This window comes from Carcharhinus amblyrhynchos, chromosome 1, assembly GCF_965287045.1.
Source record: "Carcharhinus amblyrhynchos chromosome 1, sCarAmb.v2.hapA, whole genome shotgun sequence".
NCBI classification, from domain to species: Eukaryota; Metazoa; Chordata; class Chondrichthyes; order Carcharhiniformes; family Carcharhinidae; genus Carcharhinus; species Carcharhinus amblyrhynchos.
The window spans coordinates 81,191,343-81,209,489 of NC_137324.1; the positions used below are offsets into that span (position 1 = coordinate 81,191,343).

General features: G+C 41.5%; 1 protein-coding gene across 11 annotated transcripts in view; it reads left to right on the top strand.

Moving 5' to 3' along the window:
- The window catches only part of fryl (furry homolog, like), a 474,495-nt gene that overhangs the window by 410,118 nt on the left and 46,230 nt on the right, over positions 1–18,147 (top strand). The window lies entirely within an intron of this gene.

Sequence of the window (18,147 nt, forward strand, 5' to 3'; positions counted from 1 at the left end):
TTTTGGGAGCCTCTTCTAGGTTAGAATGGAATTTATAGGGTCTCACACAACAAACTTTTTCTACTTTGCTTTCTGAACAGTAATTGGATCTGGAAGAGCTCTGGTTTGCAACTGGGCTGGCTATGACATAGGTCTCTAGACTGCTAATCTTCACTTTGTTTAACCAAGTGTCAGTTACTACCCCACTTCTAAGCTAATCTGCATCTCTCAAGTCTTCAATGCAACTCAATCTCTGTCAGTTTATTTTTATCCAATTATTTACCTTTCATTTCATTCCAACTTCTAACAATTATTGCATTTTAAATATTTCACTGAGACAAAGTGTAGACTGGAGTACAATTGTGCTACTTTTTTACAATTTTTTCAGCTGACAAATTGGAAGAAATATCTTATACGTTGGTAGCATGGCAGAAATTCCATTAGATAAATGTTAATTAACGATCAGGCTTGGATTTTTTTTTACCCTTACCACTTGAAACTCAATTATGCCAACCTATTTTCAAAGTTGACAAAAATTTGTAGTCATGACAAAGTTTGCACTTTGGAATAAAGTATTAAGGTATATACCTAAGAGATCGTAGTGTAATGTTAATGCCACTAGACTAGTAATCCAAAGGCCCAGGCTAATATTCTGGAGATAGCAGTTCAAATTCCACCATGGCAGTTGGTGTAATTTAAGTTCAATTAATAGTTCTGGAATATAAAGCTAGTTTCAACAATGGTGATCATCGATTGTTGTGAAAACCCATCCGGGATTCTTTAGGGAAGGAAATGTGCCATTCTAACCCAGTCTGGCTGACTAATGACTCCAGATGCCCTCTGAAATTGCACAGCAAGCCACTCAATTCAAGGGAAATTAGCGATGGGAAATAACCGCTGGCCTTGCCAGCAAGGCCCACACCCCATAAAAAAGAATTTTTAAAAATACACAAGGTCAGGAATGAAAAATAAAATAGGTTGTGTTTTGCAGAGCCTTATAAGTTCTGTTTGCTGTATTTTTTTTAACATACTGTTGTGAAAATATTGATTACTGCAAACTCAAGTATAGCATTTTGTTGTCTTAATTCATATGTAAAGAGGCAAGATCAAATCAGAAGTGATTAATACACTTAAATGGTCAGTTTTTTTTATTTTTCTGTCTTGTTTAGAATATTTGTAAACCAGAAGAAGGGTATTTCCAATAATATTTTATATTTGTGGCTAGGGGCAGCAGGGTGGCACTGTGATCAGCACAGCTGCCTCACAGCACCAGGGACCCAGGTTCGATTTCTGGCTTGGATCACTTCCTGTGCAAAGTCTGGATGTTCTTCTCATGTCTGCATGGGTTTCCCCTGGGTGCTCTGGTTTCCTCCCACAGTCCAAAGATGTGCTGGTTAGGTGAATTGGCCAGGCTAAATTGCCCCTTAGTGTCAGAGGGACGAGCAGACTCAATGGGCCAAATGGCGTCCTTCTGCACTGTAGGGTTTCTATGTTTTGATATCAAACATAATACAATCATGAAAAGTTTGCGGGTAAATTTGCTTCTGGAATCGTATATACCACTTTAAATATCATGGTGGCTAACACCTAAAAGCACGCAAATGGAGAACAATGTGAGATTAACCCACCTCTATTAATTGAAATGCAGGCAACTTCCAACTTCCCATTGCCTGTCTATTAGAATGATTTTTGTGTTCATCCAACACTAAATGCATACCGTTCATCGACTGCACACATCAGCAGGGAACATAAAATTGTAACTTCCCAATATCAATTAATGTTAGTCTTCATCGCTTAAAAGGGAAGTGTACTTGGCTGGAGCAGTTGCTGCACGTTGCACAGCAAGTTAATTTCTCCTAGGGAATCAGTGAGAAATGGCACATTATAGGAAAGTTCAGGCTTCAAGGTTTTGGGGTATTGAATTGACAGTCTTCATAGAGAAAAGGCAAGATTCACAGGGTGCAGAAAGCTCTCCCAACAAATGGTCAAAAAGTAGTGTGGAGGTCAATACTAAGAGTTAAGCCCCTGTTTTCATCAGTGTGTGATTGTAGTGTGCAAAGGGGCTTGCAGTGTGTCGTGGCAGTCCAGCAATCTGATTACTAGATTCACTGAAGCACTGGCCCAAGAGAATGACACGGCTTCCATGGAGCATAAACCAACTGACCTCTCTCAAAATGATCACATGCATCCTCCCACACATGCCTTTCCTCCAGTATCTTTGCCTTGTTAGCAAGTCAGACTGGACTGCTGATATCCATGCTGAAATTGCACAGTCTGCAGAGGTTGGAGAAACTTGGTTTGTTCTCACTGGAGCGACGGAGGTTGAGGGTAGACCTGATAGAAATCTACAAGATTATGAAAGGCCTGGATAGTCAGAAGCTTTTTCCCAGGGTGGAAGAGTCAATTACTAAAGGGCATAGATTTAAGGTGTGAGAAGCAAGTTTTAAAAGAGATGTACAGGGCAGATTTTTTGCACAGATAGTGGTGGGTGCCTGGAACTCGTTGCTGGGGGAGGTAGTGGAAGCAGATACAATAGTGACTTTTAAGAGGCATCTTGACAAGTACATAAATGAGATGGGAATAGAAGGATATGGTCCCCGAAAGCATAGGAGGTTTTAGTTAAGTCAGACAGCATTGTCAGTGTAGGATTGGAGGGCCAAAGGGCCCGTTACTGTGCTGTAATGTTCTTTGTTCTTTGCATCGGGGCCCTTGAGTTCCAGAGTTGATCAAGATGGTCCTTGAAGACTGGCTGCAGTCTCTTTTACTGAACACCAGCAGCTTACCACCAGCTTTATTGCAGCCACTGGAGTTGCTGTGCATAGAAGCATCAGGTAAGCCAGGCAAATGGAACAAAAACAAAAAATGCTGGAAAATCTCAGCAGGTCTGGCAGCATCTGTGGAAAGAGAATAGAATTAAAAGCATCCAGCATCCACAGATTTTGCCTTCGTCTTAAGGCAAATGGAAGACAGACTCAGTACACGAGTGATTTGTTTGCGATATGGCATCATTTTATTTATAAATATGGTTTGGTTTTTTTGTTATCTTGTGGTAGCTTTTATTTTTACATTGTAACCCAGCGGACACTGTAGTCAGAGGGAAGGAAAGTCGTGGGGATGCGGTTGCAGTTACTGATATCATGCTTGAATTAACCCTTTACAGATAATCTGAACAGAAAGAAACTGGCTAGATTGCCTTCACCCTTCCTCTTCCTCCTCTTTCCCATGATACTGCTCCTCAGCTGCTTGCCATGCAGATGGTGGGAAGGGCTGCAAGTCATGATGACAAGCTTGTGCAGCATATAGCTCTGCCAGCTACAACTGCAGTGCTCTTCCAGAGTGCTCCAGGCTGTAGAAGTGGACCACTGACCACCACCTTCACAAGGGCAATTAGGGATGGAAATAATGTTGGTCTTGTCAGTAACTCTGTTACCCTAAAAATGAATTTTAAAAAGCACATATCTCATTAGACTGTTTGACAGTATGGCTTTCATTGTTTGTTCATTACTCAAGATACTTGAGCCATATCGTCAGTGGATAGCCCTTATCACCCTGTGGCTACCCATTAATTTGCTGTGCTGGCTCCAATGGACAGAATTAAAGCATTATGTCTGCTGTCAGGATACTGGTCATTGACCTGCCTGATTTACTGCCTATTTACACACCAGGTCGACATTGAGGAGATAGATTCTCTTTCAGTTCCAGAATATGTTAAGGTTGATGAGATGCTTGTAAAATAATGTGTTCAGTTAATGGCGCCCTGCTCCACAAGGAAGCCTATAACCTCAGCAAAACCACGTGCTTGCTCCACCTTCTGGTCTTTGACAAAGCAGAATGAAATGTTGTTAGCTGTCTTTGAATAGAGAGGCTCACTGATCATCCCGACATAACAGTGGTCAGCAAGCTGCAAGATGTCACAAATATTTCTAGTTCTGGCCTGGAATGATCTACACAGACATAAAAGTTCAAAGTCCTGGTTACCTTCGCAGCCACTGGCAGTGCTGTTTTTGCCCTGCTTTGAGTTTGCAATTATGGTAGCTTCAGGGGATAGAATTTGCTGAGGACATTTGTGTGTAATCAGCATGCACCTCAATTCACTTGCCCTTGCTTTACACGTCCATCACCTTAGACAGACCGGCAGGAGAAAGAAAACACTGATGGAAATCAGTGGAATATAGCATCCCTGCACGTGGGCAACGGTCAGCAAAATATCTTGGCCACACTCAGACCACAGTTGGCTCGCATTTGATCGCAAGGCTGCAAGTTGCCCACGTTACTCGAGCAGAACCTCTTCTTTAGCCCTACCCATGTTGTTGGTACCCCCGGCACTGGATCCTTCCCCTTCCACTCCCAGTTCTTCTCCAGCCCTGAGGATATGTCCACAGCCAAGGTACCAGGCAGGCAACACAGTCATTAGCTGGAACTCTACCACTTTGCCTGCCACAGAATCAGCGCGGGTGAGTGTCCAACAACAGAAATCTTCATTGACCTTGAGTGGAAATTTCAATTCTCGCCTGAACGAGGCCGTAAAAACCCGCCCATTGTCAGAGAGGTTTACAGCATAGAAACAGGCCGTTTAGCCCAGCTTGTCCATGCTGCCCAGTTTTTACCACTCAGCTAGTCCCAACTGTCCGCATTTGGCCCACATCCGTCTATACCCATCTTACCCCTGTAACTGTCTAAATGCTTTTTAAAAGACAGAATTGTACCCACTTCTACTTCTACCTTTGACAGCTCGTTCTAGACGTTCACCACCCTCTGAGTGAAAATGTTGGCCAGTTGTCCCCTTTTGTATCTCTCATCTTAAACCTATGGCATCTAGTATTAGACATACCTTTGGGAAAAGATGTTGACTCATCAACTCATTAGATCAGCTAATGAGGGGATAGCTGATCTATGCCCCTTATTACTTTATAGTCCTTTATAAGATCATTCTTCAGCCTCCTATGCTCCAGAAAAAAAAATCCCAGTCTATCCAGTGTCTCCTTATAAGTCAAGCCATCAAGTCCTGGTAGCATCCTAGTATATCTTTTCTACACTCTTTCTAGTTTAATAATATGCTTTCTATAATAGGGTGACCAGAACTGTACACAGTATTCCAAGTATGGCCTTATCAATGTCTTGTAGAACTTCAACAAGATGTCCCAACTCCTGTATTTAATGTTCTGACCAATGAAGCCAAACATGCCAACTGCCTTCTTCACCACCCTGTCCAACTGTGACTCTACTTTCAAGGAGCTATGAACCTGTACTCCAAGATCTCTTTGCTCTATAACTCTCCCCAACACCCTACCATTAACTGAGTAGGTTCTGCCCCAATTTGATCTACTAAAATGCATCACCACACATTTATCTAAATTAAACTCCATCTGCCATGCATCAGCCCACTGGCCCAATCGATCAAGATCCCGATGCAATCCTAGATAACCTTCTCACTGTTCACTGCCACCAATCTTGGTGTCAGCTGCAAATTTACTAACCAGGCCCCATAAATTCTCATCCAAATTATTAATATGAATAACAAATAACAGTGAACCCAGCACTGATCCCTGAGAGACACCACGAGTCACAGGCCTCCAGTTTGAAAAACAACCCTCTGTCTTCTGTCGCCAAGCCAGCTTTGTGTCCAATTGGCTACATCACAGTGGATCCTACGAGATTTAACCTTTTGCAACAACCTACCATGTGGTACCTTGTCCAAGGTATTGCTACAGGCCACGTAGACAAGGTCGATTGCACTGCCCTCATCTACCTTCTTGGTTACCCTTTCAAAATACTCAATCAAATTTGTGAGATGTGATTTTCCACTCACAAAGCCATGCTGACTGTTCTTAAACAGTCCTTGCCTCTCTAAATGCCTGTAGATCCTGCCTCTCAATTGTTAGCTTCTAACAACTTACCCACTGCAGATGTTAGGCTTACTGGCCTGTAGTTCTCAGGCTTTTCCCTGCAGCCCTTTTTAAACAAAGGCACAACATTTGCCACCCTCCAGTCTTCAGGCACCTCACCTGTGGCCGTTGATGATTCAAGTATCTCTGCTGAGAGCCCGCAATTTCCTCCCTAGCCTCCCACAATATCCTGGGATACATTTCATTAGGTCCAGGGATTTATCTAACTTGATGTGCTTTAAGACTTCCAGCCCTCCTCCTCTGTAATATTTATACTCCTCAGGACATCATTATTCATTCCCCTGTCCATGTCTTTCTCAATAGTAAATACTGATGAGAAATATTCTTTTAGGATCTCACCCATCTCTTGTGGATCTGCACATAGATGACTTTGATGATCCTTAAGAGGCCTTCCTCTCTCCCTATTTACTCTTTTGTCCTTTATGTAATTACAGAAGTGCTTTGGATTCTTCTTTGCCTTATCTGCTAAAGCAACCTCTTGTCCCCTTTTTGGTCTCTGATTTGCTACTTAACGCTACTCCAGCAACTTGTATACCCATCAAGGGATCCACTTGGTCCCAGGCATGTCATATGCCTCCTCCTTTTTGACCAGGGCCTCAATATCCCGAGTCATCCAAGGTTCCCTACCTGCCAGCCTTGCCTACCCTGAACCCTGATTAATACACTTTTGAAAGCCTCCCACTTACCAGACGTCCCTTTGCCTGCCAACAGACTCCATAATCAAATTCTGAAAGTTTCTGTTTAATACCATCAAAATTAGCCCGATCCTAATTTAGATTTTAACTTTTGGGCCAGACCTATCATTCTCCATAGCTATCTTAAAACTAATAGGATTATGGTACTGGTCCCAAAGTGATCCCTCACTAACACTTCTGTCACCTGCCCTTACTTCCCAAGAGGAGGTCATGTTTTTCCCCCTCTATAGTTGGCCATCCACATGTTAAATGAGAAATTCCTCCTGAATACACTCAACAAATTTCTCTCCATCCAGCCTTCTAATACTATGCCTGTCCCGATCACTGCTGATGAGAGTGCAGACCCGGTGGGCAGGTCATGTCATCTGTATGTCAGACAAGCGCATACCCAAGCATCTCCTTTTTGGGGAACTCTCTGCTGGAAAACACTCGCATGGAGGGCAGAAGAAATGTTTCAGAGACACACTCAAAGCCTCCCTAAAGTTGCTTGACATTGACACGACCACCTGGCACAAAACCGCCCTACCTGGCGCTGCCTCATCCACAAAGGCTGTCAAGCTCACGAAGCAAGGTGTATTGCTGAAGCACAACTTAAGCGCAAGCTGCGCAGGTCCAGAGCCGCCAGCGCAACAACTACAGTGTCTACACAAGTCTGTCCAATATGTGCCAGGACATTCCGTATCCTAATTGGCCTGATCAGTCATCTTCGGACACAGTGCAACCAGCCTCAAAATGACTAATGGTGTCAAGGTCCTCATTGATGACGATGGACGAACAACACTGTCCCGATCAATGTTGGGAAAGACCCCGACTGTTTTCCCAATTTCCTTGGAGCTATCTGTTATTTCCTGACATATTTGCTCCTCAATTTCCTGCTGACTATTTGGGAGTCTGTAGTACAATCCTATCGAAGTGATTTTTCCCTTCTTATTTCTCAGTTCTACCCATATAGACTCAGTGGTCGATCCTTCGGAGAGATCCCCTCAGTACTGCCCTGATGTTCTCCCTAATCAAAAATGCAATTCCCCCTCCTCTGTTACCTCCTGTTCTCTTTCCTATAGCACCTGTACACTGGAACATCGAGCTGCCATTCCTGTCCCTCCCTGAGCCATATTTCAGTAATAGCTATAATATCCCAATCCCATATACCCATCCATGCCCTGAGTTCATCAGGCCTCTTGCATTGAAATAAATGCTGTTTAATCTAGGACTTCCCTTGCTCTCTGTCCTGTTCTCTCAGACCAACTGTCCTGTGATATTTTGTACACTCTCCCTGTGTTTTATTTCTCTGAACCTGACTGGACCTATTCACTGAGTTCTCCACAGTCTAGACTCTGTACTGTCACCCTTTTTGTTTTTGGTTTCTCTGCCTTCCACTTTTCCCCTTATACTGCCTTTTATTTCTGTCCCCTCTTTACTTCCCTCTGACCTCCTGCATTGATTCCCATTCCCCTGCCACATTGGTTTAAACCCTCACCAACTGTACTAGCAAACACTCCCCCAGGACATTGGTTCCAGTCCTGCCCCATTGCAGAGCATCCGATTTGTATTGGTTCCACCTCCCCCGAACTGATTCCAATGTCCTAGGAATTTGAATCCCTCCCTCTTGCACCATCTTGCAAGCCACATATTCATCTTAGCTATCCTAACATTCCTACTCTGACTAGTACATGGCACTGGTAGCAATCCTGAGATTACTACCTTTGAGGTCCTACTTTTTAGTTTAACTCCTTACTCCCTAAATACGGCTTGTAGGATCTCATCCTTTTTTTTACCTACATCGTTGGTGCCTATATGCACCGCAACAGCTGGCTGTTCGCCTTCACCCTCCAGAATGTCCAACAGCTGCTCTGAGACATCCTTGACCTTTGCACCAGGGAGGCAACACTCCATCTTGGAGTCTTGTTTGCGAGCACAGGAACACCTATTTACTCCCATTACAGTTGAGGCCCCTATCACTATAGCTCTGCCATTCTTTTTTCTGCTGCCCTGCACAGCAGAGCCTGCTGCCAGGTACATGGTATATCTGTTTTAGAGGGACATGACCGCAGGGGATCCCTACATTGCCTTCCTACTCTTACTCTGTCTGATGGTTACCCATTCCCTATCTCCCTCAGTAATTTTTATCTGTGGTGTGACCATCACTGAACGTACTATCCACGACTTCATCAGCATCGAGGATGCTCCAAAGTGAATCCATCTGCAGTTTCAGAGCTGTCAAGCGATCGAACAGGAGCTGCAGTTGGACACACTTATTGCACATGAAGGAACCCCGGAAGAATCCCTGAATTTCCATGTCGCACAAGAGGAGCATGACACAGGTCTGGGATCTCCTGCCATGACTTAACCCTTAAGTTAACTTACGACAACAACTACAATGCCAAGACAAAAAAAAAGAGAAAAAAGAAAGGGAAAACTGCTTACCTATCACAAGCCAATCACTTGCATGCTGGCTGTGATGTCACAGTTTGATTTCTTTCTACCTCTCACTAAATTTACACACCAGTTTAAAATTCCTAAGTGTTCACATCTATTGAGGCTTGTGATAGGTAAGCAGTTTTCCCTTTCTTTTTCCTCTTTGGTTGATTGACAAATAACTGCCACTTACCTAATTGGATCAGTTGCTTATTGACCTCTAAATTGGACTACTGAATTTGAAGAGAAAAAAAGAGAAACATTTACCAATAGTTACTCATTCAGCTCCAAATGCCGAATATCCTCACTCTGGTTGAATCTCACTTGCGCTGCTGTGTCTCTTCCACTGGCTTGCGCAAGCTTACTGCAGTTACAGTGTGAGTGTTGTAGGCTGCTGAGAGCAGTATCTAAACCCCCAGATTATACTGTCCCCACAACAACTAATTTCCCTTTTACTCTCCCACTTGAATGGCCCCGCACCATGATGCGCTGGTCAGTTTTGCTCATTCATCTTGCAGCCTCTGCTGTCAACCTCACAGGCTATAAGAGCATTGAATCTGTTAAACAAGTACAAAGACTTTGGCTCCTCCAATATACTATGAATTTAGTGTTACGTTCCACCTCTCCCTTCTTGAGAAATCCTGAAGGTTTGTTCATTTTTCCTGGTTTCTAAAATACTCCGAATCCTCAGACTTAATCTTTCTTGTTACACTACAAGTTCCTTCTTTAATCTGATACTATCCTAGTAAACCACACATTGATCTTTCTTGCTCAGTTTTTGTTTTCAATGAAATTTTTTTTGAACATATTAAATTGTCTCTTTAAGTGCCTTCCATGGTTTATTTACCACGATATCTGTTGGCCTATTTACCCATTCAGCCTTAGCCAACTCTCCTCTCACACCTTTGTAATTGGCTTTTTAAGTTTAAGTTGCTAGTTTGACTTTAAGTATATCACTTTCAAACTTAATGTGGAATTCAGTTGTAGGTAAAAAAAAAATAGGTTGGAGGTTGATAATTCTGTTGCATGTAATTCATCTCTTGACTCCCTAAAGCCCCTCCATGATTTACAAGGCAAAGTCAGGAATGTGATGAAATACCTGCCACTTGCCTTGATAAGCAAAGAACTAACACTCTAAAAGGTCAATATCATGTTAAATGAAGCAATCTACTTAATTGACACCCCATCTACTGCCATAAATAATAATTCCCTGCACCACTGGTGAACCATTGCAGCAACGTGCACCATCCACATGAGACTCGCCAGCAACTCGCAAGCTTCCTTTGACAGCATCTTCCAAACTCCCAATCTCTCCCATCTTGAAGAACAATTTCAGTAAGCGCATGGGAACAGCATACTTGCGAATTCCCTTCCAAGTCGCATATCTTCCTGATATGTATCAACGTCCCTTCACTGTCAATGGGTCAAAATCCTCCAACTCCCCACAACAGCATTGATTGTGAACCATGTTTATCCACCCTGCTCCTTCACAACATGGGCTACTGTGGTTCAATTACACACCTTCTCAGGGGAAACTAGGGATGACAGAGATGCTTTCTTCCCAGGAATGAATAATATAAAACTTAAAAGTAACCATAAATGCATTAGCAATTGTTAGTGTGGTTAAGGATACTAGAGTATATTGCAACTGTAAAATAACTTTTTAGTTTATATTTTAGATAGTTTTGGCTTAAATATGAAAACATCCAATGTTAGCTCTAAGTGCTGTAAGAACATTTCCTCAGAGTTCTTAAGGAAATGGAATACCTAATTGTGATCCAACGGTTCACACATTCAGAAGCGCATTTGGAGTTCTGTTATTTAGCCCTGAGTCAGAAGGATTCAAGTCCTACTCTGTGACCTGACACAATATTTCAGTGCAGTTCTAAAGGATGTGCTGCACTGGCAGAGCCATTGCCTTTCAGACGAGACGCTAAACTGACCAATCTATCCTCTTGCGTTGTCACAGAGGTTGCCATGATACCACCAAAAAAAGAGAATGAGAGTTCTCTTGGTATCCCAGCCAATAATTAATTATTTCTCTACCAGCATAACTAAAACTGATTATCTGACCAATACCTTACTATTATTTGTGTGATCTTAGTTGATGGCTGCTTTGCCCTACATTATAACTGTAACTGAACTTCAAAACCGATTTCTTGGAAAGTTATTTGAGGGTTTGTGTGTGTCTTTCCAGCTCATTTTGCATCTTTCTCTTTCCCATCTCTCTTCTTCCCCTCTCCCTTTGCTCCTTTTTCTTCCCACCAGTCTCTCTTGCCTTATCTCTCTAGCCCTTGTTCTTTCTCTTCTCTCTCCCATTTTCTTCTCACTCCTCTCCTGCTCACTTTCCCCTCTGCCTCATTTTCATGCTCCTCTCCTCACTCTCCTATTTCTATTTCTCCCCACACCCCCCACTTTAGCCAATCTCCTTCCAGTCTCAATTCCTTTCCCCTCTCTTCCCTTGCATTCTTACCAAAAGACTAGTTTCTCAAGATAGTCCCATTGTGACTTGTGGGTTTGTAGGTAATTCAATTGCAAGCTATCCTCTGTGTGTTTGTTTTATATTGTACAATAAAGCAGTCTGATATGAGCTACACCTCCCTTATTATGTTTTAGTCCTCCTTTGGAAAGTTTAAGGATTGTTATGCGAATATAAAAATAAAATACTGCAGATGCTAGAAATCTAAAATTAACTATTAATTGTGTTAATTTTAGATTTCCAAAGAAGAGTCATATTCTATTTGAAACATTAACCCTGCTTTTCTCTCCAAATGCTACCACACCTGCTAAATATTTCCAGCCCTTTCTGTTTTTTATTATTATGTTCCTGTGATCTGCTATTGCACAAAGGATTACAAAATCAAAGTTTTAATGTTTATTTATTAGTCACAACATTAGCTTACATTAGCACTGCAATTAAGTTACTGTGAAATTCCCCTAGTCACCACACTCCGGTGCCTGTTTGGGTCAATGCATCTAACCAGCACATCTTTCAGACTGTAGGAGGAAACCCATGCAGACATTGGGAGAATGTGCAAACACAGTTATGACCCAAGCCAGGAATTGAACTCAGGTCCCTGGCGCTGTGAGGCAACAGTGCTAACCACTGTGCCACCATGCCACCCACAAGGCAGTGAAAATAAACTTTTACAAGATGTCTGAACACTTACTATATAAGGAAATTACTGGCATCACTGTATCTGAGAATATATCAGGGACAGGCCTGAACTCATAGCATTTATGTAGGAAAAGCGATTTAAATACATACATCAGGAACAAGGACTGGAGATAGTGGCTGATCTCCTGTTAAAACCACATAAATGGCATTTTGACCATTAAATACAAAATAAGGAACCCAATAATTTGGAATGTATGGTATATCTCTGGTATAGCTGTACTTGGAGTAATTTGTCCAGTTTAGGACCACACATTTGTTGAGGAATATCTAGGCTCTAAAGAGAGAGCAGACAAAATTTAATCAAATGTTAGAAATATCAGCAATGAGATTCGTTCCAAAAATTAGATGTTTGGTTTAGAGAATGGTGGGCCTAGAGGTCACATGAATTAAATTTTTAATTGACGAAAGGATTGAATACAGTGCTGTCAGATGCATTGTTTGAAATGTATAGGGACGGTAGAATTAGAGGTCATTCCTCTAAAATCGTTATGCAAAGTGTTTGCCAGGAAATGAGTTGCCAGGAAGTTTTTTTTGCAAAGTCATTGTCATCATGAACAAACTGCCAAGACACGATGAAAGGAAGTTTCTGTGGTGCTTTAAAGGAGAACCTGACAAGTTTGAACAGAGAAGGTATCTATGGTTTTAGAGAGCAAGTGTGTAGAAAATTAGGGAGCTACAAAAAGCACTCCTGTCAATTTGGCAATAGGCAGATAAATGCTCCTCAGTCTCCCTCAAAAATCTAAATCTCTTCCACACTGCCTACCTGCACTGGCAACCTTCAATCTGAGAAGACAATGGTTCACACTACAGTGATGAATTTCATTAAGCATCACCTGATGCAGCTCAAGAGCCCCACTAGGGCATGTCTTTGACACATTCACTGCAGAGGAAGATATTGAGCTGAGAAGGTTATGATCGTTGGCCTGTGTTTTAACTGGGCCGCCTTCTGGGTCAGCTGAGCTTTTTGTTTCTGCTCACCCCTTCCAATGCCTTTTAATCAGCCTCCATAAGTCACAGCTGTGAGCAATCCTCTTCCAGTTGTCAGAGTCAATGTCCACCATTTTCATATTGCACTTGCATCTGGGCTTGTAGCAGAGGGATGGACCCAGTGGCCAGTTCGCTGTACAGAAGGTCTTTGGGTATATAGCTGTCATTTGTCAGATGAACATAGCGGAGTCAGCACAGACATTGTTGGCTTTGCAATGAGTGTATACTGATGTAACTAGTGCACTTTCAGGACCTCTGACTTAATGACCTTGTGTTGCTAAGAGATGGTGAGGATAAATTTGAGACCGTGAAGGTGGAAACTTTTCAGGCTTTTCTCCTGCCTAGTGTATGCTGTCCAGTTTGCTTCACTGAAGAAGCTTGCACTGACTATGCAGGTTTGGTAGATTTTTCATTTTAGTGTTCATGGTCTGTTCACTGTTCCATACTTTCTTTCTCAGCATGGATATAATAGCTACAGTTTTTGCAATGTGCACGTTGGTTTCAGCATCAAATGACAGATTGCCACTGAGACAGTCTATTCATTTGCCGCTGAATGTGTTCCTAAGTATGGATGCAGCATCATCAATCTAAAGCAACTCTCAGGACTTGGCGCACCTTTTGTCTTGAACCTAAGACAAGCAAGGCTGAATGGCTTTCCATCAGTTCTGATATGTAAGTGGACATTCTTTGTAGATTATTTAGAGGCACATGACAGCAACAAAGTGACGAATGTGTCAGAAAGTATCAATGCCAGAATATAACCCTGTTTGGCTCCACTGCGAATCTCAGAGTTCTGATGTTACCTTGTCATTGCTGACCTTATGTTGTCATGGAAAGAGATGATTTCATTGAGCAGCCTCAGTGGATAGCCAGTTTTCTGCAGAAGCTTGAATCATCTCCTGCTCAAATGTCGAATGTTATGGTGAAATTGATGAAGGCAAAGATAGTGGTCTGCTTTGTCTCCTTTCCCCATCTACAGAACCACACTGTTTATGGAAAACCTGAGCAGAAAATTGCTGACTGATTCTGTAATAATACCTGTCATCGAAGCCAACCAATCCATTGTCATTAATTACAAGAGAAGTCCAAGTGAGAAGAGTCTGAATGTACTAACAGCTGCTTGAAGTAAAGTCCAACAGACTGCTGGTGGTACACCAATGATCACTCGTTACAACTTTGCCAGAATACCCAGATGTCCTTTGATACAAAATGCTAGAGGCAAATATGGAGGGACCAATGAAGCAATAGGTCCATTAGCAAAGAAAACAGCTCCAACAAATAGTGAGATCATCAACAACAATAAATTGTTGGAAGATGGTTGGAACACTACCTTGTGATGCACTCTAGGGAGAACATAGTCACAAAGGAAACATGACACCATAGAAAGCCTGTCTGTCATGACAGAGCTGGATGTTGAGGAGCTTATCAAAGTTATTGACTTACTTGCCCTGGTCAAAGTTCCATATACAGACTGAATTCATCAGGCATGGGAAGCTGGCATTCTTGTGATATCTGCACGTACATCTGTGCTGAAGAGAGGGGGACTTCCCATCTGTGCATGATGCAAAGATTCTGACCTTGTACAAGCATAAGGATGACTGCAGTGACTACTACAAGTTTCGGGGCATTTCTATTCCACTGTGGGAAAGGTATTTGCCTGTTTTCCCCTTTGTGAGACTTCAAATCCTGGCTGAGCATAGTTGCCCTGAATTGCAGTGTGGTTTCAGGACTGGAAGATCTACAACTGAAATGATCTTAGCATTCTAACGTATGCAAGAGGAATACTGAACAAATCAGAACATTGGTCCCTCGGACAATGCATTTCCTCTTTCCAAGCTGTGGGAAATTCATTTATCTATTCTTTTAAAGACCGTCCTGTGTAAACAATGTTAGGCTTCCCAGCTTCTTATACTGGAAGCTTAATTGCCCTTTTCTGCATCTCTTCCACTGCCTGAATATCCTTTTCAGTGCATTGAAAAGAATTGCACGTAGCGTTCCAGCTGAGGTTGTTACTGTGTACTTGAGACTCTTGTCAGCTTTTGAAATTTATGCTCTATTTCTTTGGCTTTACATTCCATGATCCAACAAGCGCTCTGCTGCTGCTGACTGCCCTGTTGATTTCAGATCTACCAGTGCCCCAGACCAGTCTGTCCTTTATTGTGTCTAGTTATGAGCTACTTAGTTGATATTCATGCTATTAACTTTCTTCCCAAATCTTATTACCTTGCATTTGTCTACATTATATGCTGCTTTTCAATCAGACTACCTTTCAAACCAACCTGATCTTTTTGTACTTGTTCTACCTAATAGTTGGAATCCACACCACACGCACACACATTTATGTCCTGGCTCTTAATTTATATACAAAAAGCAATTCCTTAGCACTGATTCATTTGAAACCTTTGCCATCTGAGTGCAGTTTTATTTATAACTACTCTTTTTTTTTGCCTGAATCCTCAGAAGCTTGCCTCATATTTTTTGCTTTTCTACATTCTGGAGTAATTGCTTGTGTGGCATGGTATTGAAAGCCGCAACTTATTCACAGAATTTCTGTTGTCAACCTTATTTGTCAAGAAATTCCAGTAAATGTATTAGACAAGAATTCCTTCTGTAAATTTATGTTAATCCTCTTCCATACCACATTACCTCAGTATTTCATGATTCTGTCTTACAGAATGCCTTTGAATACATTACATACAGCAGATGTTAGGCTCAATCATCTGTAATTTCAAGGCTCATCCTGTGCCACCCCTTTTAGTGATAGATGTTATGCTTTTCACCTTCAATCAATAAATCATTTTCCTTTTGCGACTTGATTTGAATTTTAATCCATCTTCTAAATGCTGTATTTAAGTTTGCAACTTTTAAAATGGGAGCGTTTGGTAGATAAGCAACCTCTGGAACAATCTTATTGACTCTTCAGTAAACGCCAATGGGAAAAATAAATTTGTTTACCATTAAAGACTTCCATCTTAACGCGTTATTCAATTTCGCTGCATTCGCGTTCTTTGTCCCCAGTGCACTGGGGAGACTTTCAAACTCCTCGCCCCATCATCCCTTGCCGCAGAGGAAAAATGGGAAACCTGCTGCAAGCACAGTCTCTTCTATTTTAACCGGGATTGGTGAATAAGGTATTCTTGAGAGCCTCTTCTTTGTTTTCATTGACTTTATAATTGACGTGTTCACAGTAAAAAATCTGTGCAAAGTTTGGGCTTTTGTTGGATTTTCATTATACAGCGATTGCATAATTGAGAAATGTGCAAAGAGCGTGCACGTTCGAAGGATTCCATTGTTGATACAATTTTTCACATTTGGTTGCTGGCTCTTTCAAAAGTCAGAGATTTAGAATGGTGATTCTGGACATGAATTTTTAAAGCTAATTTTAGTAATTTTTTCCTGATACGTATATGTATGCCAGGGCTGAAAATTGGCAAGTTAGATTCATGTTACACATACGCCAGGCAATGTCTATTATCTCCGCCAAACTATCTCCCTTTGACATTCAATAGCATCGCTGGATCCTCCATTATTAATTTCCTGACGTTACCATTACCAAAAACTGAACAGGACAGTCACATAAATATGCAGCTACAAGAACAGGTCAGAGGCTGGGATTTCTGTGGCAACTATCTCATCACCTGACTCTCCAAAACCTGTCCACCATCTACCAGGTGCAAGTCAGGAGTATGATGCATCACTCCCCAGTTGCAGAGTGCAGCTTCAACAACATTCAAGAAACTCGCCACAGTCCAGGACAAAGCAACCGATTTGATTAGCATCCTGTACAGCATCTTCAAAATTCACTCCATCCACCACGACCACTGCTGCCCCTAATACGCACACATTTAGCATACTTAAGCTTTATAACATTTATAAAGATTATATAACCTTTATAACCTTTATTTAAATATATGACTAGTAGGTGATGGGTTAAAAGGACCTGTTTCATTTCACAAGCATGCCCTGTTGTGAACTCTGTCTCATAAATATAATTAAATCAGGTCACATTGGAAGCGTAATAAGATTTACAAATGGAACTTGGAATCCATTCACTAATTGAAATGGATATCTGCAATCTCTGGAGTATTCCATCAATTTTAGCACATGCCATCAAATATACTTTACAGATTCTGGTATACCTTTTATATTGATTAAATGAAGAATTGGCTTCCTTGTTTGCCACTAGATTTACGATGGTTTTTGTTGCTGTGGTGGTGCTTATATATACAATATTGTTTTCTAGTGGACAAAATGACCATAATTGTTAACAAGAAATCTCTAAGTGCTCTATGGACTTGTATTTTAAAAATATATCAGCCCTTTTAAATTTGTACCTGCCCAGGTGGATTATAGTTTAATGAGTCATTGTTCACAGATGGACTTCCTGTAGCAAGATTTGCTCACAACCTAGAAATAAGGAATTTGAGACTGTTGGAGCAATTTTGGATTCTGAAAGTTTGAAGGATGGTTAGGTTAGTGGTAAAGATATTCATGATTTAAATGAGCAATTTAGAAACATAAATGGAGAGTAAGTCTCCAGATCTGTCAATCCCAAGGGAACTTGGACACTTTAAACCAAAGTGATAAAAGGGTTTGATTGAGTGGATATTAAAAAAAAGTATCCTCTGGGGGGTGGAATCCAGAATAAGGGGACATAAATCCTAAAATTAAAGCTAGGAAATAAAGTCAGGAAGTAGTTTTTCATGGTAATGGTGATCAGGAGTTCACTGCTCCAGAGGACTGTGGATCCTGGATCAGTTGAGATTTCATAACTGAAATAAATAGTTTTTATTAGTCTCAAGGCTACCAAGGAACATAAATTAATGGTGAAAAATGAAGTTGGGGTACAGATCAGCCCTGATCTAATTCGATGGTGGACAAGACTTAAGTGTCTGAATGGCCTAACGTCCCAGTCATTTAATTCATAGAAGGAGACGATTTAGTCTATTAGGTCTGTGCTAGCACTCTTGAAACAATTTATTTGGTG